This window comes from Orcinus orca, chromosome 16 (genome assembly GCF_937001465.1).
Source record: "Orcinus orca chromosome 16, mOrcOrc1.1, whole genome shotgun sequence".
NCBI classification, from domain to species: Eukaryota; Metazoa; Chordata; class Mammalia; order Artiodactyla; family Delphinidae; genus Orcinus; species Orcinus orca.
Genome location: NC_064574.1, coordinates 6,966,334 through 6,989,978, shown reverse-complemented (window position 1 = coordinate 6,989,978; position 23,645 = coordinate 6,966,334). Strand labels below are relative to the sequence as shown.

The 23,645-nt window shown below is 46.5% G+C and overlaps 1 long non-coding RNA gene across 1 annotated transcript in view; it reads left to right on the top strand.

Moving 5' to 3' along the window:
• Positions 1–18,724, top strand: part of LOC117197657 (uncharacterized) — a 42,906-nt gene extending 24,182 nt beyond the window's left edge. Inside the window, exons 4-6 of the long non-coding RNA XR_007472017.1 lie at positions 7,948–8,087; positions 9,540–9,706; positions 10,259–18,724. This is a non-coding gene — a long non-coding RNA (uncharacterized LOC117197657). The remainder of the gene's footprint in view (positions 1–7,947; positions 8,088–9,539; positions 9,707–10,258) is intronic.
• The last annotated feature ends 4,921 nt before the right edge of the window (positions 18,725–23,645 follow it).

The window sequence follows — 23,645 nt, the reverse complement described above, 5'->3', positions numbered from 1 at the left end:
AACTAGACACATAGTTAAAAATAATGATATAACAAAAAATGATAGAGCAACAAAAATAGTTAGAAATAAATCTAATAAAAGGCATGTAAAGGGCTTCCCTGGTGGTGCAGTGGTTGAGAGTCCGCCTGCCAATGCAGGGGACACGGGTTCGTGCCCCGGTCCTGGAAGATCCCACATGCCGCGGAGCAGCTGGGCCCGTGAGCCATGGCCGCTGAGCCTGCGCATCCGGAGCCTGTGCTCCGCAATGGGAGAGGCCACAACAGTGAGAGGCCCACGTACCGCAAAAAACAAACAAAAAAAGGCATGTAAAAAGTTTTGGAGAAATTTATAATACTTTGCTAAAAAACTCAAAGGAAGTTTTACATAAAGATCAGTTTTCCTCAAAATAACTTCCAAATTCAAGGGAAGCCAATAAAAATACGTTAGTGAATTGGCCCCAAAACTTGGCAAGGGTGATTTTAAATGCATAAGTTCTTTATGGATTTTAGACTCTAGAGTCTGGATTTTAGCCTTTGGAATTTTGTTACTTTGTAAAAGATCAAAGAAGAGTCAAGGCAATTTTGCAAAATAAAACAAGAAAGAACATATCTTAAAAGATTTTAAACTTCCTCTAAAGCTAAGTGGGAAGTACAACAGGTGGTATCAGACTAATGTACTAGAATAGAACTCAGAGAAGACCCACACTTCTGTGGGAACATGTATGTGACAGGGGTGAATGGACAGCTTGGTAGAGAGGAAATGGATTCGTTGGCAAACCGTTCTGTGTAACTGGCTATTATAAAAAGATAAATTAGATTCCTGTTATTAGATCATTCACTAAATAAATTTCAGATGGATTAAAGAACTAAATATGAAAATGAGGCACCGAAAACTTTTAGAAGAAAACAGAAAATATCATGATATTAGGGTAAGGAAGGATTCTTAATCAAGATAAAAACAACAAAACTATAAATAGAATGTTGACACACTCAATTGCATTAAACATGGTTTCTTTTTTTTTAATTAATTAGTTACTTTATTCTATTTTTGGCTGCGTTGGGTGTTCATTGCTGCGTGCGGGCTTCTCATTGTGGTGACTTCTCTTGTTGCGGAGCACGGGCTCTAGGCACGTAAGCTTTAGTAGTTGTGGCACGCGGGCTCTAGAGTGCAGGCTCAGTAGTTGTGGCGCACGGGCTTAGTTGTTCCACGGCATGTGGGATCTTCCTGGGCCAGGGCTCAAACCCATGTCCCCTGCATCGGCAGGCGGATTCTTAACCACTGCGCCACCAGGGAAGTCCCTAAGCAGGGTTTGTTATGGCAAAAAACCAAGATACTTGATATGAAAAGTCCATAGTATGTGCAGTGCTTCAGAATACAGGATATAAATCCTAGAAAACAAAGAGAAAAAAGTCAAGCAAAAGCAGCAGAGGGCTTCCCTGGTGGCGCAGTGTTTAAGAATCCACCTCCTAATGCAGGGGACACTGGTTCGAGTCCTGGTCCGGGAAGATCCCACATGCCGTGGAGCAACTAAGCCGGTGCGCCGCAGCTACTGAGCCTGTCCTCTAGAGCCCGCGAGCCACAACTACTGAGTCCACATGCCACAACTACTGAAGCCCGCGCGCCTAGAGCCCATGCTCCGCAATAAGAGAAACCACTGCAAGGAGAAGCCCACGCACCACAACGAAGAGTAGCCCCCGCTCACCGCAGCTAGAGAAAGCCTTGCGCAGCAACAAAGACCCAACACAACCAAAAGTAAATTAAATAAATAAATTTTTAAAAAAAGCAGCAGAAAGTAGAAAAACAGGCAAAAGATGCGAACAGGCAATTCATAGAAAAGAAAACCCAGATGAGTGGGCCATTTGTTTTGCAAATTAACAAAATATTTCAAAATTTAAAAACAATATGTGAAACTTAGGAGGAGAATGGCTAGGGGAATAGAGAAATTAATCTTTATTTTGTGCCCTTCCTCCTATTCTTGTTTTCTAAGCCATGCATATACCTCGTTTATTTTTTTATATGTCTCATTTTAATCATTAAAAACTACTTATTTTAGTATGCGTAAGTGTAAATATATTAGCACTGGCATTTCAGACCAGAGGGAATTGTAAGTCTACGGTCTCCCACTGGATATGGAGTTCCATATCCAACCCCACTTCCTGTTCCCTACACCCCAGTTGGACTCAGTGAAGGTCAAGGTCCCGCTGTCAGAGCTGGGCTCCCGAGTGGGCTTCTTTGCTTACAGGCCTCCCCACTGGACCCGACCTCCAGGGGCCCCATGCAAAGACCCAAGCACAGGGTGGACGTTTAGGAAATGTCTGTTTAAGGGATCATTAGCAATACTTATTGAGCACCTACTGCTGGCTCATCTCATGAGGACTGACTTAATAAGAGCCTGTGAGACTCACACACAGCTGAGCCAAGGCTAAAAGGGAGAGGCCGGGGAATCTCACATTCCAGACAGAGGTTTGCAACCTTGACCTTATATCAGCATCTCCAGGGAGATCCCTGAGACCCACGCCGGTTTCTGATTCAGGAGTTCTAGGGTGGGACCCGATAATTTGCATTTCTAATGTTTTCTCAGGTCATGCAGATGCTGCCTGTGGGAGAACCAGGCTTTGAGAACCACTGTTCTAGAGTTTAGGAAGTTGGCCAATTAGGGTAAATGGACTAAATCCCAGCAGGAGAGGGGAAGGACCATTCCGGAGGCACAGCCTGCATTTCGGCTCTTTCCTGGGCTGCAGCTGCCCACTGTCATGCCCACAGGGGATCTGCATTTTCAATTGCTCCCTGGGGAGCCAGCACTGCTGAGGACAGTGTTTGGGCCAGCATCTATTTCGGGGGTTTGTTTCCCTCTTCCTGTGGGTTCTCCAGAGTCCCTCTGCCTAGACCTTGGCCTCAGTTACCGCATCTGTTAAATGGGGATAAACTGAACTCCCAGCATGATCGGGTTGAGGCAAGAATTAAGGGTAACGCCGTAGGGAATGGAGCCCAGAGCTGGGCACTGAACACTCAACCATTGTCAGCTACTGCTGCAGTTTTGCATTTTCCTGTAACAGAGCTACCTACCTGTGCCAAAACAGATGGAGCTCCAAGATATATCCTTGAGGGGAAAAATGCAGGTTGCAGAAGGATACAGAGTTTTATTCCCGTATATGATTCATGGAGCCCTATATGGAAAATAAAAGAATAAAAGCCAGCAAAGAAGGAAATACACCAACTTCTTTTCGCCTGGGTGATAACTTGCTCTATTGTTTTCCTTCCTACACTGGGAGGGGAGCACACAGGGGGTTATGCTTCCATTTTTTAATATCTAAAATACTTCATTTGAAATTTTTAGGTAGTAAATTTCATCAATGTTTTTTCTTTACGTCTTGGTGTTTTGTTTTGTTTTGTTGCGGTACCCGGGCCTCTCACTGTTGTGGCCTCTCCCGTCGCGGAGCACAGGCTCCGAACGCGCAGGCTCAGCAGCCACGGCTCACAGGCCCAGCCGCTCCGCGGCATGTGGGATCTTCCTGGACCGGGGCACGAACCTGTGTCCCCTGCATCGGCAGGTGGACTCTCAACCACTGCGCCGCCAGGGAAGCCCTATGTCTTGGTGTTTTAAGTCACATCCATGACTAAACTTTTTCTTACGTCTTTAACGCTTTATACATTTAACTCTTTGCTATAAGTGTACTCTTTTTTGGAATAAGGAGTTAAGTTTTTCCCCAAAATCCTTCTCCTTAATGTCATTTATTGAATAATAGGTTCTTTCTCCACTGGTGTGAAATGATACCTTTTACCATTTACCAAAGCCCCATATATATGTGGGTAGGGTATTAAGTGACTTATTCAGTTCCATTAACTTTTCTGATTGTCCTTGTACCAATACCAGATCATTTAAGAAAAAACTAAATTGGCATTTTTGTTAATAGAGCACATGTTCATGGTAAACGATGTCGGCACAACACACGAAGAGGGTAGTTTCCCACCATCCCCAATCCTACCTCCCAGCGATAAAGGTCTGGGTTAGGGTTCATGGCAAGATTAGGAACGAGAGCCCAGACGGGGTGCCAGCGATTCAAAGGCAGCCATTCCCAGCCCCTTAACAGCAGGCAGGGGTGGGAGTTCCACTCATTTGCTAAGATTCTCGGGGGTCCTCATTCATTAGCTGGAAATGGTGCACCTTTGGGGCTAGCAACAGGATCAGCTGTGACTGTTATTTCTTTAACCGATGACGAAAATGAAGTCCTAAGCCATTAACTGTCTTGTCCAAATTCATGCTGCCAGTTGGTAGGTGAACATTTTCAGGTTAGAGCTGCATAATAGGACACGTACTATTCCTTTTGCCTGGACCATCTCTCCTCCAGCACGCTTTCACACTTTGTAATTCTGTATATTGGATTGAGGCCAGAAGCCCACGGGGGCAGACACAGGTCTGTTGGGTTCACTGCTGTCTGCCCAACGCCTGCAATCCTGGGAGATGCCGGAGACGCGTAGTAGGTGGTCAGTGGATATTTGCTGATTGACATGGTAATGCTTAGCCTACTGCCTGGAGCCTAGGAAAGGCTTAAGACATGATAATAATTACAGGCTAGAGGGCATTTGTCTACAGACAGGCACGGTCTCCAAGTGGCTGGTACAGATGTTCTCAGGCTGCTCAGAATGCCAGCAGCACGGGGCGCATTTCATAACGGACAAGCCTGTTTCTACCACTCATCTGCGCAGGCGCAACAGTGCTGTTTCTCTGAGTGATACTGAGCCTGTGAGTAACAGAGCCTGCATCATTTTGGTTGCTTTTATCTAAACTTTGGTCCCAAGCCACCTTTCACAGGCAGCTGGACCCAGGAAGTGGAGAGAAATCATGGTCACCCACCGGGCTTTCTCCGACATAGTTCTTGTGCCAAGGCTGTTTGGTTCTCATGCTGGACATCCAGGCTCACGGGACTTCCCTTAATCACCGCACTTATGGGGAGGGGGTGCCTCCCAGATTCACTGCCCTCTGATAAGATGAAAGTTCTAGATTCTTTTAAAATATTTTCTGTTACTAGAATAACAAACCCTTCCGGTCTTGGTCATCCTCCAGACATCCTCTACCCCAGGAGAAAAAGTATTGGTTGTATGTATTGAATAATTTGAATTCCACAGAGTGGACTCTTCTGCAGGTATTTTAAAAAATGAAACGTACTGATAGATAATAATGCAGAAGCATGGCCAAGAATATTGCCGGGTGGTAAATTTGTGTAAAATAGCAAATAGGGCTTCCCTGGCGGCACAGTGGTTAAGAATCCATCTGCCAATGCAGGGGACACGGGTTCGAGCCCTGGTCTGGGAAGATCCCACATGCTGCGGAGCAACTAAGCCCGTGTACCACAACTACTGAGCCTGTGCTCTAGAGCCCACGAGCCACAGCTACTGAGCCCTCACACCTAGAGCCCGTGCTCTGCAGCAAGAGAAACCACCGCAATGAGAAGCCCACCGCAATGAAGAGTAGCCCCCGCTCGCCGCCAACTAGAGAAAGCCCACGTGCAGCAACGAAGACCCAACGCAGCCAATAAATAAATAAATAGCAAAGAATAAGATCTTTATAAAAGCTGTTTGCAGAGATGTATACTTCAGTATATAGAAAAAGGGCTCCAAGAATTTATCAGTCATCTGGGGGTTAAACTCAGGAAGAAGGTTTACTTCTAGGAGAAAGCCAGGGAGATGGACATTTATATGTTCTGTAGCTGTACAGTTATACATATTTCATGAATGTTTTATAACCAAAATATATTCATGCATTAGTGGGTAATTAAAAAAAAATACATTGAAACAAACAAACAAAAAAACCCAACAGAAAGTTATAAAGTGGGAATAATGCAAATCCCTGTCCCACCCAGTCACCTACCCTCCACCCTCCCAGGTGGCCACCACAAACAGCAGTTCTTTAGATCTGTAATCGTTCCTTTTGTGAGTAAATATTTGTGTTCAGAGAAAATGTTAATAGCCGTGAAGTTGGATGGTTATGCCTTGGGTGCGGCCCCAGGAGGAGAAAGGAATTAAACCACACCTCCCACAAAAAGGAAAAAAAAAAAGAAAAGAAGGAAAGAAGCCATAAATGGAACACTTCTTTCTGAATGTGATCTCCTGTGCGTGTTACGGAGAGACAGCTGTCAACCTCCGTCTTTTAAATAATAATGATGTTAATTAGAATCATACTGGCAGCCGTTGTGCGCTGGACCCTGTTTCAACTGCAGCTAAACTGCCTTCTCTTGAAAATGGAGCTCACATCTTATTTCCATTTTTTTTTTTTTTCGGTACACGTGCCTCTCACTGTCGTGGCCTCTCCCCCTGTGGAGCACAGGCTCCGGAGGTGCAGGCTCAGCGGCCATGGCTCACGGGCCCAGCCGCTCCGCGGCATGTGGGATCTTCCCGGACTGGGGCACGAACCCACGTCCCCCTGCATCGGCAGGTGGACTCTCAACCACTGCGCCACCAGGGAAGCCCTTATTTCCATTTTATTTGTTATTATTATAGAACGTTTTCAAACCCATCCAAAAGTAGAGAGAACTGTACAGCGACCCACCCTTCACCCGGACTCATCACTGTTTCAGTCACCACCACTTTCTGCCCCTTGCTTTTCGTCCATCTCTCTCCTCCACTCCCCCCATCAATATTTTAAAACGAACCCAGACTTTGTATCATTTCACCCAGAAGTACTTCAGTGTGTCTCTAACAGATAAAGACTTTCTGCCTGTTTGTTGTTATTCTAACCACGTAACCCCAACATGGTTATTACTCCCGATAGAAGTTAATAGTAATTTCTTGCCATCTACTAACCAGTCGCTCTTCAATGTTGTGTTTTTTAGTCTGGCCAGAGGAAGACCTGAACAGTTTTGAGAAATTGCCCAACACCATAAGGCATTTAAACAAAAATAGTAAGTGGTATCCCTGAATGAGGGCCACCACATCCCCGGGATCTTGTTAGAAATGGAAAAATCCCAAACCCAGACCCATGCATTGATAAACCAAACCGCCAGTTTAAGGAAAACCATGGGTGATTAAAGTCTCTTTACTGCATAGCAGGTAGTGGCCAGCCCACTCTGGATTAATCCACTTTTTCCCTGAGATCTGGATCTTGCTTGGCTAGAAGAGATGTCTCCTTCAAGTCTTAATACCCACAGTAAGAGCCCGGCATGCCGCAGGCATCAACCAGGTTCTTGGGGACAGAGAGGTCCCCACTGTTCCGAAGCTCTCACGCTAGTGGAAGAGACAGACAGCAAATTTATAATTAAATAAAATAATTGCAAGTTGTGATTGCTCCTATATCAGCTGGATGAGGTCTCTTCTGACATCCTGTTTGTTTGTTTTATTTTTATTGAAGTATAGTTGATTTACAATGTTGTGTTAATTTCTGCTGTACAGCAAAGTGACTCAGTTACACATATATGTACATTCTTTTTTATGTTCTTTTCCATTATGACACCCTGTTTAAATTGCACTGGCTCCTAAGGCCTTGTCCCGCCAGCCCAGCTCCCCGCCCTCCTCGCTCCTTCTGCTTCACTTTGCCCAGTTGTCCTCACCTCCAGATGTTGGGCCTGGATCTTTCCTATTTATGTGTTCATTGCTTTTCTCTTTGGCTAGGGTGTGAGGTGTAGGATAAATATTTGCTGAATGAAAGTCTACTAAAAGTTTTTGAACAATGAAGGAAAGCACTTACTAGTGATCAATAAGAGTCAGCTATTCTTTTTTATTTTTATTTTTTGCTGTACGCGGGCCTCTCACTGCCGTGGCCTCTTCCATTGCGGAGCACAGGCTCCGGACGCGCAGGCTCAGCGGCCATGGCTCACGGGCCCAGCTGCTCCGCGGCATGTGGGATCTTCCCGGACTGGGGCACGAACCCGTGTCCCCTGCATCGGCAGGCGGACTCTCAACCACTGCACCACCAGGGAAGCCCAAGAGTCAGCTATTCTTTTAAAAATAAATCTATTTCATTCCTACCCACAGAAGAGTTCCTATGAGGAAGGAGGCTGATACAAACAGCAACTACAGAAAATGACTTGCCCTGGACCCTGCAGTGGGTGCATGCCTCCACCGCATGCTGTGTCCTTCGGAAGAAATCCAGGAAGCCTGAGGCCAGAGCGCAGGTGAGTCACTGAGGACTCTATGCCCTTGTGGCCGTCCTCCAGGTCCCCCGTCTGGATTTGTATTTTTTTCACCCGAGGGCTCTGCATCAAGAGGCTGGTGTTTTATTGTCCCTCCTAGACATAAAAGGGACCTAATCTCAGCCTCATCAGTATAAAGATCTCAGGTGTCTCAAGATGTGTCTGTACATTCAGAGTAATTCTAAAATTCAAGCGAGAGTTTTGGGGGGAGGAGGGAAGAGCGTAGGGTTGAGGCTGGAGCAAAGCAAATACTGATAGATTCTGAAGCGCTCATGGAGGATGAGGGCAGTGAGGCAGGTGTAGAAACAAGGCTGAGAGCTTCCGCGCTCCGTCTTGGAACCGGGGTAGGAACAGAGTGTTTAACACGCAGAACAGCAACAGCCGCACCCACGCCTGGAAGGGAATCTAGGAAATGACAAAGGCGGCACTTCAAATGAAAGGGATTTAAAAATAAATGCTAATGGATATGTTTTTGTTTGTTTGTTTGTCTTTTATATTTTTTTGGCCACACCGTGAGACTTGTGGGATCTCAGTTCCCTGACCAGGGCTCGAACCCGCGCCCCTTGCATTGGAACCTGGGAATCTTAACCACTGGACCGCCAGGGACGTCTGCTAATGGACATGTTTATCCATTTGCAAACGGTAGCACGAGTCTTCCCCCTTCAACCTCAAACACACACAAATATACACACTACCAATTCCATATGGGTTCAAAACCCAAACCTAAAACACAAATTCAGGGAGAATCCTTGAAACAAGACAGGTAAAAAGATAGTGTGATGGAAATGGGAGCAAATAGCATGGAATACAAGTGGTCAGTCATTATGGGAAAAGTTGGTCACCACCGTTTTGACCCTCAGATTGTGCAGAAGCTAAAAAATGAGACAGAGGGCTTCCCTGGTGGTGCAGTGGTTGAGAGTCCGCCTGCCGATGCAGGGGACACGGGTTCGTGCCCCGGTCCGGGAAGATCCCACATGCCGCGGAGCGGCTGGGCCCGTGAGCCATGGCCGCTGAGCCTGCGCGTCCGGAGCCTGTGCGCCGCAGTGGGAGAGGCCATAGCAGTGAGAGGCCCACGTACCGCAAAAAAAAAAAAAAAAAAATGAGACAGAGCTCCAGGTAATAGTGCAGAAGAATGGCCAAGAATATTGCTACATGGAAAATTCATGTCAAACAGCAAAGATTAAGATCTCCTTTGTAAGTTGTGTGCAGAATAAGGGCTTAAACAAACAGAAAAAGGATTCAAAGGACACTTCCCAAAGTTCTTAATCATGGTTACTTGGGAGAAGCTAGGGCGTTCATTCTCATTCTAATGTACAAACGTGACCTTGTGAGGACGTGGGCCTTCTCGACACGATGGGGGTGTGTAATCGGTTGCAGCATTTTAGAAACTAAATGTAGCATTAGTTACAAACTCTTCTTGCGTTTCCCCTACAGAATGTACCTGTATGATTCTGCAAATCCCACACATCCTATGGGCAGTTGCTCCATTACATTCTACAGCACAGAAGAGTCTCCCAATTCCTCATGGCAGCCAGGCCTTGAACAGCCTGTGGGTGGCTTTTGTTTGGGCCATGGGCTCTTTGAAAAGATGACTCAGTCAGGTAAGTGGTTTGGCACCTGGTGTCAAACGTCTCACACTTGAGCACACAGGACCTGCCCGGCCTGGAAGGGCAAGTCTTGAACCTCTGTGGGCCTGGGGTCCCTCCTGTGTGCGGTGGAGTCACCTCCACAGGTGCAGGTCCCACCCCTCTAAGACACCACACCCCATCACTTCCTACCCCTGCCTTTCCTTCTAATACCTGACCCATCTTAGTTATGAGGTTCGTGGTGGTCCCCATGGTAAGATCTGGGGAGCAGGACTTGGCTGCTTTCCTTCCCCACCATCCCCCCAGCCTGACCTGGTACCTGGAGGTACTCATAGTACATCTGCTGCAGGGACGTGGGACCCCCCTCATCCACCACCCGGGCAACCTCAGAAGAGCACCTTATTTACAAAACACCCGCTGGTAGGACAACGCTCAGTGGAGCTCTGGAGATAACAGGAGGAATGTCTGTGAAGACTGAACGATGGAACTCCTAACCCCACCTTAGCTCCCAACCTGTGCTGCCCCAGGGCCTTGCCCTCACTCCCCGTGCCTCTGCTTCCCCTAAAGGTCTGCTGTCTGACCTTCTGGCGCCTCTCGATTTCAGCATCGCCTCCTCTGGGGACCTGCTTCACCTCCAGCACAGGCCAGGCTGCCTTATACCCACAGCACCCCTGTCTCTCCGTGGTGTCGCCGCCTCTGTAAAGGTTGGGTTAGCTGTGTAGTCGTTTGCCGAGATTTTGTCTCCCACCAGCGATGCGAGGCCCCAGAGAAAGGGGTTGGAGCCTCTTTTGTTGTCTGTGAGCTGCCCAGCACGGGGCCTGGAACACTGTCGGCGCTCCATAAGTATTTGTGGAATGAAAGATGGACAAGAGACAACTCCCGACAGAGATAGGGAATCGCAGGGTGGAGGGACATCGTGGAGCCGGGTGACAGGGGAGAGGCCGGTTTGTGAAGGTGACACGTCTGACTCAGCCCCGGTCCAGGAGGGGACCAGTTAGTCAGGCCTTCGCAGGTGCCGATGCCCCAGAAACACAAGGACACTGAACACACCACAGAGCGACCTTTTAAGGTCAAGGCTACCACTTCAGACACTCCCCACGGGGCTTTGCAGATACTGCTTTTCGCTTCTCTGTCTCCAAACCCCAAGAGGTTGTGAAGGCGTGGCCCATAGCACCCGGAGGTTTCTGCTCTCATGGGTGCAGCTCTGCCCTCTCTCCCTCCCTCCGCTGGTGTCTGTTTTAGACCTTGGTGGAATTTAGCACCCAAACTCCCTGGGCTCCATCACTGTTAGGGCTCTGTCAATTCCCAGTGCTTAGAAATTAACACTGTATCCCACCCCTCCCCCACCCAAACCCCATCCATGGGGAAAACTTTTGGGGTGTCAGGCCAGTGGAGATTTGATTTATTTATTTTGCATATTTACTTCCAGTTTTATTTTTTTTTATTATTATTTTTTTTTTTGCGATACGTGGGCCTCTCACTGCTGTGGCCTCTCCCATTGCAGAGCACAGGCTCCAGACGCGCAGGCTCAGCGGCTCACAGGCCCAGCCGCTCTGTGACATGTGGGATCCTCCCGGACTGGGGCATGAACCCATGTCCCCTACATCGGCCGGCGGACTCTCAACCACTGCGCCACCAGGGGAGCCCCAGTTTTATTTTTTAATGAAAATTACTTAAAAACTTACACATGCTCATTATAAGGAATATAGACACTATAGCAAATACAACAATAAATGTTTTAAAAGCTCCCCAAATCCTACTATCTAAAAATTATTACTGCTAATATTAGGAAAATATTATTAGATACATTTTTCTTTGCATTTACAGAGAGGAGGATGGACGAACAGGTGAAAAATGATATCTCAGTATAATTTTAATTTGTATTTCTCTTATTAGGAGAGAAGTACAGAATCCTCTCATATGTTTAAAAGTCATCTATACTTCAATACCTGTGTTTTATTTATATTTCTTGCCCAATTTTCTATTGGGGTTGTTGACTTCTTATTTATTTGTAGTAGATCTTTTTATACTACATAAAAGATCTTTATATAAGGTAAATTAGCTCTTTGTTATGGATTCATTTAATAATGTGCTGGATTTAACTTTTAGTGAGTGGATTCATTTTTTTAAATTAATATTTATTGCAGCATAGTTGCTTTACAATGTTTGCGTTAAGTTTCTACTGTACAGCAAAGTGAATCAGCATATATCCCCTCTTTTTTGGATTTCCTTCCCATTTAGGTCATCACAGAGCATTGAGTAGAGTTCCCTGTGCTGCACAGTAGGTTCTCATTAGTCATCTATTTTATACATAGTATCAATAGTGTACCTACATCAATCCCAATCTCCCATTTCATCCCACCACCCTTCCTCCCTAGAAGATTTTAAAAGTTCCCTGAAGGATACAGGATGGCTGTAGGGTCCCGGATGTGTGGTGGATGCTCTGCAGTATTGGGTTTTAACACTGATGGCTGCCACCATCAGCCCGGCACTGGAAGGCTGACCCCAATTCCCTGTGCCCACTCCCTTCTCCCACCACTGCCAGCCTTCTGAGAGGTGCAGAGGCAGACCCCTTGGCCTCCCCAGAGACTGTCCCTGAACCATCCATTCCCCTTCCGTCGGATAGAAGGAGAAACTCAAATCTAGAGGTGGGACCGTGGGGGCAGGTGGGAGGGGTTGGGTAACCTTCTCAGAAAACCTCTGGCCGCCTACCCACAGGAGATGCAAAATAACAACCAATCCAGAAGGTTTCTATCGTATTCATAGCCCACGCTTCCTTCCCCAGTGCCAGGTACTCTGCTCACTGCTCTTACGAAGGGAAGCTAAGCAGAACATTCTTATGGGGACCTACAACTGTCTCATTTACAAAGGAAGAAGCTCTACCTGTCAGAGGGACAGGGCTGTCCTTGCCCGCCTCCCCCCTTTCTTCTGGGGATGCTTAGAGCAGTAGATCTCTTATCCTCTAATGGACTCCAAAATGTAATTCTTTTTTTTTTTTTTTTTTTTTTTGGCGGTACGCGGGCCTCTCACTGTTGTGGCCTCTCCTGTTGAGGAGCACAGGCTCCGGACGCGCAGGCTCAGCGGCCATGGCTCATGGGCCCAGCCGCTCCGCAGCATGTGGGATCTTCCTGGACTGGGGCACGAACTCGTGTTCCCTGCATCGGCAGGCGGACTCTCAACCACTGAGTCACCAGGGAAGCCCAAAATGTAATTCTTTTTAAAAATCAATTTATCAATTTTAAAATTGAGGTGTTAATTGACATACATTACATTAGTTTCAAGAGTACAACATAATGATTTCATGTTTGTATGTATTGCAAACTGATCACCACAATAAGTCCAGTTAACATCTGTCACCACAGTTACAGAATTATTTTTTTTCTTATGATGAGAACTTTTAAGATCTACTCTCTTAGCAACTTCCAAATGTGCAATACGATATTATTATTATTTTTTTTAATTAATTAATTAATTTATTGGCTGCATTGGGTCTTCGTTGCTGTGCACAGGCTTTCTCTAGTTGCGGCGAGCAGGGGCTACTCTTTTTTTGTGGTGCGCGGGCTTCTCATTGCGGTGGCTTCTCTGGTTGCAGAGCACGGGCTCTAGGCACGCGGGCTCAGTAGTTGTGGCATGTGGGCTCAGTAGTTGTGGCTCACAGGCTCTAGAGCACAGGCTCAGTAGTTGTGGCGCACAGGCTTAGTTGTTCTGCGGTATGTGGGATCTTCCTGGATCAGGGCTTGAACCCGTGTCCCCTGCACTGGCAGTCAGATTCTTAACCACTGCACCACCAGGGAAGTCCCAATACGATATTAATAACTATAGTCCTCATGCTGTACACTACATCCCTGAGACTTATTTTTTTTTATAACTGGAAATTTTGACTCCCTTCACCCATTTTTCCTGCCCCCCCCCACCTCTGTCAACCATCAATCTGTTTTCACATGTATGAACTTGGTGTTTTGACTTTGTTTTTGTTTTTAAGATTCCACATAGAGGGACGTCCCTGGCGGTCTGGTGGTTAAGACTCCTCGCTTCCAATGCAGGGGGTGCAGGTTCAATCCCTGGCTGGGGAACTAAGATCCCACACACCACTCAGCCCCCAAAAAAGATTCCACATATAAGTGAGATCGTATGGTATTTTTCTCTCTCTGTCTGACTCATTTCTAGCATAATGCCTTGTGTGTTGTTGCATGTGGCAAGATTTCATTCTTTTTCATGGTGGGATAGTATTCCATTTACTTACCCACTTATTTGTCCCTTCATATATCTATTTAATCACGCAGTAAATGAGCATCTGCTTGGTGACGAGATACCAAGGGCACCAAAGGGCAGAGATTCTCAAAGTTTCGGTCTAAGGACCTCTTTACATTGGAAAAAATTACTGAAATTCTCAGAAAGCTTTTGATTATGTGGGTTAGCAACAGTTACTGTATCAGAAATTACTGAGACATTTAAAACATTTATTTGAAAGTAACAATAATACACACCCATGACATATTAACCTAAAAACATATTTTATGAAAAAAGTAACCATATTTTCTAAAATTAAAAAAATATGTAGTGAGAACAGTGGTTGGGATTTGTCTGTTGGTTTGTTTTTACATGTTACAGCTCCCTTTAATGCCTGGCGTAATAGAAGGCAACTGGGTTCTCCTGCCTGCTTCCGCCTCCAATCTGTTGTGATAGTACACATCACGTAGCCTCTGGAAAATTCCACCGAACCGAGGGAAAGAGGCAAATGACATGCTGTTATGAAATAGTTGTGCTCTCATGACCCTCTGAAACAGTCTTATGGACTCCAGTGCCACGAGGACACACCAGCCAAGGGCAGTAGGACCAGACAGGGCTGGGGGTCACCAAGCAGCCTATAGCGGCCCTGTAGGCATGGCAGCCCTCTTCTCCCTCTCCCTTGACCTCCTCCTTTTGTTTCCTTCCATCTCTTCCCGTATTCCTCTCCAAACTTCCCCTGCCTGTTCCCTTGCTTGGCTAGGTAACTCCCTCTGGAAGCTCAGCGTCTCCGCTCACCTTAGGCTTTTCAGACTCCGAAGCCTGTAGCCCTGCTTTTTATTTGGTGTGTGGCCTTGGGCAAGTTATGTAGCTTCTCTGACCCTCATCCACTCCCTCTTCAAGGTGAGGAAACTAAGACCTGACGCACAGAAGCATTCTGTAGAGTCAAGGAGATTTTATAGTTATAACCAATGTTAATGATGCGGCCTCTCTCTGCTGGCAAGTTCTGTAGGCAGGGAATGGAACAGACACACGCTTAGGCCCTCAACGGTTCTACGTCTTAGAGAAGAGATGCATTTTCATTCATAAAACAAATAAGTATCGAGTACCTCCTATATGCCTGACACTGGATAACATATGTAAAGCACCAGAGTTCAGATTATGAAATCCTATGCAGCAGTTTTTAAAATGAGGTATTAGAATATGGTTAGAACTTGAAGATACATTATTAAGTAGAAAATGCAAGTTGCAGAATGATATAGGAATATGTAGTACCATTTATTTATAAGCATGCAAACATATCTATTTTTTTCTCTTAAATATTTAATGTTTTGGGGCTTCCCTGGCGGCGCAGTGGTTAAGAATCCGCCTGCCAATGCAGGGGACACGGGTTCGAGCCCTGGTCTGGGAAGATCCCAAGTTGCCCTGGAGCAACTAAGCCCGTGCGCCATAACTACTGAGCCTGCGCTCTAGAGTCCGTGAGCCACAACTACTGAGCCAGCGTGCCACAACTACTAAAGCCCGCATGCCCTAGAGCCCATGCTCCACAACAAGAGAAGCCACCGCAATGAGAAGCCCATGCACCTCAACGAAGAGTAGCCCCTGCTCGCTGCAACTAGAGAAAGCCCACGTGCAGCAACGAAGACCCAACGCAGCCAAAAATAAATAAATAAAATAAATAAATTTGTTTAAAAAAAAATCTAATGTTTAGCTATTAATTACAAATCTAATTTCCCTTATATAAAGAAATCATGTATTTTTACCTGATACATCTAAACATCATTTGCAAGTATAAAGACCTGAAATAACTTAAAATGAATTTACAAAATATGTTATTTAAAATATATTATTACAGGGGCTTCCCTGGTGGCGCAGTGGTTGAGAGTCCGCCTGCCGATGCAGGGGACAGGGGTTCGTGCCCCGGTCTGGGGAGATCCCACATGCCGCGGAGCGGCTGGGCCCGTGAGACATGGCCGCTGAGCCTGCGTGTCCGGAGCCTGTGCTCCGCAGTGGGAGAGGCCACAGCAGTGAGAGGCCCGCGTACCACAAAAAAAAAAAAAAAAAAAAAAAAAAAAATAATGACATTGCTTGATATAGTACCTGGCACAGGTATATGAAATATATACAGAAGAAGACATGAAAAGGTAATTTCCTCTTCCAGCCATGATGAAGCCTCGAATACTGGCCTTGCCTTCCTGCTGTAAACAACTGGAAAAGTGAATAAGATAATAGGAAACAATTGTTTTCAGACACCAGACCACCAGCATCACAGGACTGTGGTCCCTGGAAGAAGGGTGACGTGTGCCCTCTGATCGCCCAGCCTTCCACCTGGAGCTCCTGTCTGGCCAGACCGGCTTCCTGGGCGTGTGACCTGTGCACTTACAAGTGTCGCAATCTTGAAGGGCCTCGTGCTTGGGTTAATGCTCTGCTGTGACTGTCCTGGAATTCTTAACTTTTGGACAAGGGTCTGGATTGTCATTTTGCTCCGGACCTTGCAAATTGCCATGTGATTCCCACCCTTAGGAGTGCACCTAAGAGGCGGGGACCCGTGCAGACAGATGCAGCCTCAGCCGGGGCAGGGCCGGGAGCCGTGGCGCTGCCTCGGCCCCGCCCTGAGCTGCTGAGCAGCCTTCTGCAGCAGCGGGAGCAGCCCTAGGCCAGAGCTGCAGTGAGTCACTGAACATGCTCTGCCTTGGTGGCCATTCTTCAGCCACCGACTGGATTTTGACGAACAAACCAAGATAACGCAGGGTTTCTCGACCTCGATGCTGTTGACATTTTGGACCGGATTGTGGGGGCGCCCTGTGCACTGTGGGATGTTAAGCAGCATCCTTGGCCTCCACCCGAGAGATGCCAGGAGTGCCCACCCCTGAGCTGTGACAACCAGCAATATCTCCAGACTTTGCCAAATGTCCCCTGGGGGAGAAATCACCCTGTTGAGAGCAGTAGCTTTAATCGAGAGCTCGGCCCCAGGCCTGGCTTTTTCCTGTCTCTTCGAGACCTAACAGACATCTAATCTCAGCCTTATTAGTACAAAGATACTGGATCTTTCTAGCTATACATTCTGAGTAATTCCACTCGAAATGGAAGCAAGATGTGTGTGTGTGTGTGTGTGTGTGTGTGTGTGAGTGAGTGTCAGGGGTGGGAAGAGCCTGGCACATTGATTCCAAGACTTTTCTGGAAGTCTTGAATCAGGGAGATGAGGCAGATATGGAAACAGGGCAAAAGCTACAGTCATCAAAACACAGCTTGGGGGACTTCCCTGGTGGCCCAGTGGTTAAGACTCTGCGCTTCCACTGCAGGGGGCACGGGTTCGATCCCTGCTTGGGGAACTAAGATCCTGCATGCCACACGGGGTGGCCAAAAATAAATAAAATATTTAAAAAAAAAACAACACAGGGACTTCCCTGGTGGCGCAGTGGTTAAGAATCCACCTGCCAATGCAGGGGACACGGGTTCGAGCCCTGGTCCGGGAAGATCCCACATGCCACGGAGCAACTAGCCCGCGAGCCACAACTACTGAGCCCGTGTGCCACAACTACTGAAGCCCGCGTGCCTAGAGCCCGTGCTCCGCAACAAGAGAAGCCTGCGCACCGCAACAAAGAGTAGCCCCCGCTCGCCGCAACTAGAGAAAGCCTGCATGCAGCAATGAAGACCCAATGCAGCCAAAAATAAAAAAAAAACAAACAAAAAATCCCACAGCTCAGCACTGGCATAGGAATAAACTATTAAAGAAGGCAGATGGGAGGGCAGAAAAATACACATGGACAGAGGTCAACTTGTACGATTAAAGGGACGTTTCAGTCTGCCCATCTGCACTGTTAGGGCCATCGGCTATCATCTCTCCATTTGGGAAGAATAAAAATTATGTCTATCTACCTTAGACCATGAATACATCTCCCTTCCCACTTACCCCCCCATACCAGCTGCATTAAAGATCGAAACATTAACAAGAATGTATGAAAATCATTGAAAAATATCGTTCCAGTTTTAGTACATGTGCTGCCGAGGCGAGGACTGAAAAAATATTGAAGAAAACGTACCTTGATAGAAAAATGGGCAAGTAGCACACATGGTTTGCAGAAGTCACACATATGACCAGCGAATATTTGAAAACATGCAAATCAAATGTACCCTTTTTCTTTTGAGCTAATAGCCGATCGCCAAAAGTTAGGGATCGGTAAAATCACCTCTTTCCGCTTTGTAATTGGGAGGAAATGGACACGTTCTCTACACTGCTAATGGAGATCGTGCTGCTCTCCTAGGCTCTGGTGCCCAAATCCCACTTCTAGGCATCACACCTGGAAAAGGTACGTCTGCGTTTCTGCAGGCTCTCAAAGTCTCTCGTAGACTCACCCTGGCAAGCCCGAGGCCTTAAAGAGCCTGCGGCCGTGTTTTGTTTGTCCCACAGGCTATTTTAAAAGACAACTTGACTCAACTTGTTAGGATGTGAGTTTAGTCTTCAGCAGACAGGTTAGTACGTAGTGTCGTCTTTACCCATTTCTGCCACCTCCCTGGCTCTGAAGGGCAAGTTACTAAAGCACTGCGTTCCTGGGTTCCTGCACATGCAGAGTGGAAAGAGTAATAGTTCCCCTTCATGGGGTTCCTGCAGGATTAAATGAGATAATACATGCAAAGGCCCTGGAAGAGTAAGCCACACGTGGTAAGTGTCAAAGCAGGTCAGCTAGGATGCATAGGAAAAAGGCAAGTAAAAGCAAAAAATTCTAATGTGACAGCTATCATAAACGGTAAACTTAAAACCAGCAAAAGAGAAAAAAAAAAAAAGGAAGGAAGGAAGAAGAAAAACCAAGGAGGAAAGCAAAAGAAAAGAAGCGAATCTACACGTGTCAGCATGCAGAGGCGCCCCCACTCTACAGCTAAGTGCAAAAAGCACATTGCAGGGGAGAAGCTACTCGCGCTAGTGCTACTACAATTTTAGGTTTAAAATGTAGATCTAGTGTAACACATATCTTCTGTATCACATGTAATATAGATTATGGATGGAAAATGTGTAGAATTATACTTCTGTGTTTTAATGGCGTTTATCTCTGGGAATGGGAAAACTGGGGACTTTCTAGTTTATTTATTTCCTTTTGCACTTGAATTGGAAACAACCCCATCATTCAAGTCCCTGCTCAGAGATCACTTCCTTTACATGATCACCTCTTTGAAACACCCCGTCTCCCCACCGTTCCCAGCCCCTGCCCTTGCCTCCAGTGCCACCTGATGCTATATGTGTCCGGGGCACTTCCTGTCTGTCTCCGGAGACCCTGAGCTTCTCGAGGGCAGGGACTTGGCCCTTTGCCAGTGTCCCCTGACACAGGGGAGGTCTTGGCAAGCTGCCTGCCCAGTGGATGAAGAAGCCGGCCACCTGGTGAGATTATCCAAGAGGGGAACAGCACTTCTTCTCTAGACATCTCCTCTGGGCGGAATCCCCCAGAGCTAATAGGAGCAGTGTGTCCAGAGGGCCTCCTTCCGTTCTTCTCTGGGCCAGAGTCAGCTCTTCAGCACCGCCTGCCCGAGCCACAGGCTAGTCAGCTCCCCCTGGCCTGTTAGGCAGCCTGGCCTCTGTTCTAGCATTTCTCCTCTTAGCGTTTCCTCCCCTCCTCCCTTCTTCCCTTCCTTCCTTCCTCCCCTCCTTCCTTCCTCCCTCCCTCCCTTTATAATAGTTTACTTAATACTATTGCCCCAGCCAGTATAAGCTTCATTGGTTTGGGGATTTTGTCAGTTTTGTGAACGTTCTGTATCCCCAGAACCCACAATAGAGTTTGGCATGTAGGAGGCCCTCAAAACATTGTTGGAGGGATGCGTGGCCCCTCCTTCTAGAATAGGGGTTACCGGAGGGCGGGTTCCTAACCTGGTGACAGCCTGGCAGAGATGCTCATAACTAACAGTTGGAGGAACGAAGGAATGAATGTCTCCAAGCGCCTCTCACTTGCTGATTAGCCCGAAGGCTACCGACGTGGCAGGTGCACTTAGGAGGTGAAGTTGGGCAAATGAGGGGTTCAGGGAGGCGGCTGAGTGTGGGCGGGAGCGGGGGTGTGGGTCGGCGGTCAGCCTGAGAAGCAGGTTCGGCCACGGATAGAGAGCAGCCTGTGCTCCGAGGGTAAAGAGAACGCAGCAGTGAGGACATTGCAACAGACACTGTGTAACACTTACGTTGCCCAGGCATCCTTTTAAACCCTCTGCGTACACGATCTCATTTCATCCTCACCCCTACGAGGTAGGCACTATTATCTCCATTTTGCAGATGGAAACACTGAGGCACTAAGAGTTGAAGCAGAGTCAGGACCTGGAGCAGACACAGCGGCGCCCAAGCCTGTAGTCTTCATCAGGGAGTAAGAGGTGAGGGTGTGGCACATTCCGGGAAATGCAGACACCATCAGCCTTCCACCTGTCCTAAATGCGATAGGAAATGTAAGGCATTCGGACCCCCTGTTTTCTAGTGTTCGGTACCGTGGGGGCACTGACCTCCCCTAGTGCCCTGCCAGACAAGGTAAGGCAGCGCTGGAGCCTGGGGCCAAGGACATCGTGAACCCCTGGATACACATCAAATAGCCTCCCAATCGGAAAAAGTTAATAAAAGCTCTACAATCAAAAACCACGGCTCTAGCCCAAGCCCCTCCTTGCTCAGTCTGTTCACTCACCACTGTCAACTTGCGTCAGCCCACCTGGTAGGGGCCACAAGGGGCTTGGGACTGCGGGCTGATGGAACATATCTCTCCATTGCACAGTAACACAGGGTCATAAAACAACCGCAACCTGTCTTCATTTAAAATTTTGATATTTTGTTCATCAGGGAGTTTTTGTGTGTGTTCATTTTGATTTTTAAAAACTAGTGCATTAAAATATTGTCCTGATTACTGCATTTTGGGGTGTCCTCTGAAATTCTGCTTCCTCACTCTAATTCCAGCCCTGGTCCTTTCCCTCCTGTTACTGACCTTGGGGGTAACTGACTTGCCCTTCTTTTGGGAGTCATCAGGGCAGGCTGGTGGTCCAGGTGAGGGGAACCTGTAGATTCAGACCTGTCCTAAGGGTGTGGGTCCAAAAGGAGAAACGGGTGACTTGCTTGTTTGGATAGGATGGGGCGGAGGAAGTCTTGGTTTCAGGTCATCACCTCTTTGGGGGCCTCAGAATTTTCCTGAATATAATTGAAATATGGATTTATAATCTAATCCTTTGGGTGGGGGAGGGGACATAGGAAGAAACAATCAAATTCTTTTTTAAAAAAATCATGTTCGACTTAAACTTCCTTGCCTCCTCTTCCTCTAACCCCCAAATCCATATAAATGATAGAATTTTTATAACCTTATATACAAGAATGAAAAACTGTTTCTTTAAAACAAAACATAGAGGGACTTCCCTGGTGGTGCAGTGGTTAAGAGTTCGCCTGCCAATGCAGGGCACACCGGTTCGATCCCTGGTCCGGGAAGATCCCACATGCCGCGGAGCAACTAAGCCCGTGCACCACAACTACTGAAGCCCGTGTGCCTAGAGCCCGTGCTCCGCAACAAGAGAAGCCACCGCAATGAGAAGCCCGCGCACCGCAACGAAGAGTAGCCCCGGCTCGCAGCAGCTAGAGAAAGCCCAAGTGCAGCAACGAAGACCCAACGCAGCCAAAAATAAATAGATAGGCCCAGACTCCCCAGCTTCTCCACCGGAGCCAACAAGAGGTTTATTTAAAGGGAAAGAAAGAGACTATGGCACTGTTTCCTCCATTAATTGTGAAAGGACGGTGCAAGTTTGGGGCCTGGATAAATGTCATTAGTGGGCCCGGCCCACTGGCTGTAAAGGATGTAGGCACACCAATTGCTGCTAAAAGAACAGGCTTTTATTTATTTTTATATATTTTATTTTAAAAATATATTTATTAAAAAAACCCAAAAATAAATAGATAAAATAAATAAATTTATATTAAAAAAAGCATAGAAAACAAACTGTGGTTACCAGGGGGTGTGTGGGGATAAACTGGGAGATTGGGATTGACATAAACACACTACTCTATATAAAATAGGTAACTAAAAAAGACCTACTTCATAGCACAGGGAACTCTACTCAATCATCTGCGGTGACCTAAATGGGAAGGAAATCTAAAAAAGAGTGGATATATGTATAACTGTTTCACTCTGTTGTACACCTGAAACTAACACAACCCTGTAAATTAACTATAGTCCAATGAAAAGTTTTTAAAAAAAGTCTAAATGTGTGGTTTTGAGCAGGGTAAATTGCTTATTTAAAAGGCCAATTTGTGATAAGATTAAAGAGTATCCTTTCAATACAGAAAGAGTTTGGGTGACCTGAACCACAAAGAGGGATAGAGGAATCCCTTAAGCTATGCAGTTATGGTTTTGGAACATGTGCATTTGATTCATTATACACAGTTTCAGAGTCTCATATGTGAACACCTGAAACTATGTATTAGTCTTTAAGATTTTTTGGTTGGTGTTCCTGGTATTTAAAAAGGGTTTGGGAACTGATATTTGTTTTACATTAAGAGTGGCTATAAAGAATAATTTCTTTCTTTTAGGTTCTGGTTCTAATTTGGTGTTGATTTTTGCTGGCTACGTTTTCCCTCTGGATCCTTGGGTTGCCATGGTACCATTTTGGTTTTTTTAATGTTGTTGTTTCTGGGCTGACAGCCCCACTGAAATGAGTTCCTACATGCAGAACTCAGGAGCTTGGCACCACGTTCAGGGAAGAAAACGTTTGTGTGCCATGTGAGGAAGATGCTAGCAGTAAACTGGAGCTACTGCAGCCTGGCTTGTAGAATTTAAAAGAGTGGGCCGGGACTTCCCTGGTGGCCCAGTGGCTAAGACTCCGCACTCCCAATGCAGGGGGCCCAGGTTCGATCCCTGGTCAGGGAACTAGATTTCACATGCCGCAACTAAAGATCTCACATGCTGCAACTAAAGATCCCACATGCCACAACTAAAGATCCGGCACGTGGCAAGGAAGATCCCGTGTGCGGCAACTAAGACCTGGCGCAGCCAAAATAAATAAATGAATGAATAAATAAATAAATAAATAAATATTAAAAATAAATAAATAAAAGAGTGGGCAGAGGAGAAAGGACACAGGTGGCTGCCTGGGGGCTGGGAGCTCTCCCCCTGTGGGCTCTTGCTCCAGCCTCCTTGCAGACCCCACTAGTGGCAGCTGTCTAAAGAGACCCTGGGGAGCTTGACACCTTGTCCAGATGCCAATATTTCATAATTATGTGTTGTGGCAGTACAAGATGTTTCAGTTTCTGAGGTCAAATAAATACATTTAGGCATTAACAGTGGTCATTGCCTTTTAAAAAAAATTATAAAAGTAAGATGCAATCAGAGCAGCAACAACAAAAGAAGACCAGAAACGTAACAGCAACAACAATAACAAAATCTTCGTTTCTGGATTAAATTGTGAAATAAAACCAGGATGTTAACAGTGATTAGTGTGTTCATTTTAAAAAATAATTAACACAAGACACATCAGTTGTAACCCCTCCCCACCACAAATGAAAACAAAACCCCATCCATAATGAAGTAAAAAAATCACCTTTCTCTCCATACCCTCCCCCCCCCAGTCCCATCCTATTGCCTGAGTGTAGCTACACCTCAAACTGTGGCCTGTGTCCTTTTCACTATTCCTATAGTGGGACCAAAAGGCATAGCATGTTTCGATCTTAGAATAGAACCGTATTGATGATCAAAATCCTACCTTACACCTTCAGCTAAGCTATTTTCCCTGT